Below are 3,101 nucleotides of genomic sequence, written 5' to 3' on the forward strand. Positions count from 1 at the left end.
TTTAGGAGAGGTGCTGGCAAGTGGAGTAGAACCCCTGTTCAGGAGAGGTGCTGGCTAGTGGAGTAGAACCCCTGTTTAGGAGAGGTGCTGGCTAGTGGAGTAGAAACCCTGTTTAAGAGAGGTGCTGGCTAGTGGAGTAGAACCCATGTTTAGGAGAGGTGCTGGCTCGCAGAGTAGAACCCCTGTTTAGGAGAGGTGCTGGAGGTGAATGAAATGCACCCCTGTTTATGAGAGGTGCTGGCTAGTGGAGTAGAACCCCTGTTTAGGAGATGTGCTGAGGGTGAATGAAATGCACCCCTGTTTAGGAGAGGTGCTGGCTGTTGGAGTAGAACACCTGTTTAGGAGAGGTGCTGGCTAGTGGAGTAGAACACCTGTTTAGGAGAGGTGCTGGCTAGTGGAGTAGAACCCCTGTTTAGGAGAGGTGCTGGCTAGTGGAGTAGAACCCCTGTTTAGGAGAGGTGCTGGAGGTGAATGAAATGCACCCCTGTTTAGGAGAGGTGCTGGCTAGTGGAGTAGAACCCCTGTTTAGGAGAGGTGCTGGCTAGTGGAGTAGAACCCCTGTTTAGGAGAGGTGCTGGCTAGTGGAGTAGAACACCTGTTTAGGAGAGGTGCTGGCTAGTGGAGTAGAACCCCTGTTTAGGAGAGGTGCTGGATAGTGGAGTAGAAACCCTGTTTAGGAGAGGTGCTGGCTAGTGGAGTAGAACACCTGTTTAGGAGAGGTGCTGGCTAGTGGAGAAGAACCCCTGTTTAGGAGAGGTGCTGGCTAGTGGAGTAGAACCCCTGTTTAGGAGAGGTGCTGGCTAGTGGAGTAGTACCCCTGTTTAGGTGACGTGCTGGAGGTGAATGAAATGCACCCCTGTTTAGGAGAGGTGCTGGCGAGTGGAGTAGAACCCCTGTTTAGGAGAGGTGCTCGCTAGTGGAGTAGAACCCCTGTTTAGGAGAGGTGCTGGCTAGTGTTGTAGAACCCCTGTTTAGGAGAGGTGCTGGCTAGTGGAGTAGAACCCCTGTTTAGGAGAGGTGCTGGCTAGAGGAGTAGAACCCCTGTTTAGGAGAGGTGCTGGCTAGTGGAGTAGAACCCCTGTTTAGGAGAGGTGCTGGCTAGTGGAGTCGAACCCCTGTTTAGGAGAGGTGCTGGCTAGTGGAGTAGAACACCTGTTTAGGAGAGGTGCTGGCTAGTGGAGTAGAACCCCTGTTTAGGAGAGGTGCTGGCTAGTGTAGTAGAACCCCTGTTTAGTTGAGGTGCTGGCTAGTGGAGTAGAACACCTGTTTAGGAGAGGTGCTGGCGAGTGGAGTAGAACCCCTGTTTAGGAGAGGTGCTGGCTAGTGGAGTAGAACCCCTGTTTAGGAGAGGTGCTGGCTAGTGGAGTAGAACACCTGTTTAGGAGAGGTGCTGGCTAGTGGAGTAGAACCCCTGTTTAGGAGAGGTGCTGGCTAGTGGAGTAGAACCCCTGTTTTGGAGAGGTGCTGGCTAGTGGAGTAGAACCCCTGTTTTGGAGAGGTGCTGGCTAGTGGAGTAGAACCCCTGTTTAGGAGAGGTGCTGGCTAGTGGAGTAGAACCCCTGTTTAGGAGAGGTGCTGGCTAGTGGAGTAGAACCCCTGTTTAGGAGAGGTGCTGGCTAGTGGAGTAGAACACCTTTTTCGGAGAGGTGCTGGCTAGTGGAGTAGAACACCTGTTTAGGAGAGGTGCTGGCTAGTGGAGTAGAACACCTGTTTAGGAGAGGTGCTGGAGGTGAATGAAATGCACCCCTGTTTAGGAGAGGTGCTGGCTAGCGGAGTAGAACCCCTGTTTAGGAGAGGTGCTGGCTAGTGGAGTAGAACCCCTGTTTAGGAGAGGTGCTGGCTTGCGGAGTACAACCCCTGTTTAGGAGAGGTGCTGGCTAGTGGAGTAGAACACCTGTTTAGGAAAGGTGCTGGCTAGTGGAGTAGAACCCCTGTTTAGGAGAGGTGCTGGCTAGCGGAGTAGAACACCTGTTTAGGAGAGGTGCTGGCTAGCGGAGTAGAACACCTGTTTAGGAGAGTTGCTGGCTCGTGGAGTAGAACCCCTGTTTAGGAGAGGTGCTGGCTAGCGGAGTAGAACACCTGTTTAGGAGAGGTGCTGGCTAGCGGAGTAGAACACCTGTTTAGGAGAGTTGCTGGCTCGTGGAGTAGAACCCCTGTTTAGGAGAGGTGCTGGCTAGTGGAGTAGAACACCTGTTTAGGAGAGGTGCTGGCTAGTGGAGTAGAACCCCTGTTTTGGAGAGGTGCTGGCTAGTGGAGTAGAACCCCTGTTTTGGAGAGGTGCTGGCTAGTGGAGTAGAACCCCTGTTCAGGAGAGGTGCTGGCTAGTGGAGTAGAACCCCTGTTTAGGAGAGGTGCTGGCTAGTGGAGTAGAACCCCTGTTTAGGAGAGGTGCTGGCTAGTGGAGTAGAACCCCTGTTTAGGAGAGGTGCTGGCTAGTGGAGTAGAACCCCTGTTTAGGAGAGGTGCTGGCTAGCGGAGTAGAACACCTGTTTATGAGAGGTGCTGGCTAGTGGAGTAGAACCCCTGTTTAGGATAGGTTCTGGCTAGCAGAGTAGAACACCTGTTTAGGAGAGGTGCTGGCTAGTGGAGTAGAACACATGTTTAGGAGAGGTGCTGGCTAGTGGAGTAGAACCCCTGTTTAGGATAGGTGCTGGCTAGCGGAGTAGAACACCTGTTTAGGAGAGGTGCTGGCTAGTGGAGTAGAACCCCTGTTTAGGAGAGGTGCTGGCTCGTGGAGTAGAACCCCTGCTTAGGAGAGGTGCTGGCTCGTGGAGTAGAACACCTGTTTAGGAGAGGTGCTGGCTAGTGGAGTAGAACCCCTGTTTAGGAGAGGTGCTGGCTAGTGGAGTAGAACCCCTGTTTTGGAGAGGTGCTGGCTAGTGGAGTAGAACCCCTGTTTAGGAGAGGTGCTGGCTAGTGGAGTAGAACCCCTGTTTAGGAGAGGTGCTGGCTAGTGGAGTAGAACCCCTGTTTAGGAGAGGTGCTGGCTAGCGGAGTAGAACACCTGTTTATGAGAGGTGCTGGCTAGTGGAGTAGAACCCTGTTTAGGATAGGTGCTGGCTAGCGGGTAGAACACCTGTTTAGGAGAGGTGCTGGCTAGT

The 3,101-nt window shown here is 53.1% G+C and overlaps 1 long non-coding RNA gene across 1 annotated transcript; it reads left to right on the forward strand.

Moving 5' to 3' along the window:
- Positions 1–1,657: 1,657 nt before the first annotated feature.
- Positions 1,658–2,793, forward strand: LOC127914673 (uncharacterized). The gene is made up of 3 exons (XR_008089324.1): positions 1,658–1,683; positions 2,167–2,499; positions 2,611–2,793. It is a non-coding gene; the product is annotated as an uncharacterized LOC127914673 (long non-coding RNA).
- Positions 2,794–3,101: the final 308 nt, after the last annotated feature.

Source organism: Oncorhynchus keta, chromosome 33, assembly GCF_023373465.1.
Source record: "Oncorhynchus keta strain PuntledgeMale-10-30-2019 chromosome 33, Oket_V2, whole genome shotgun sequence".
Taxonomy (NCBI): Eukaryota; Metazoa; Chordata; class Actinopteri; order Salmoniformes; family Salmonidae; genus Oncorhynchus; species Oncorhynchus keta.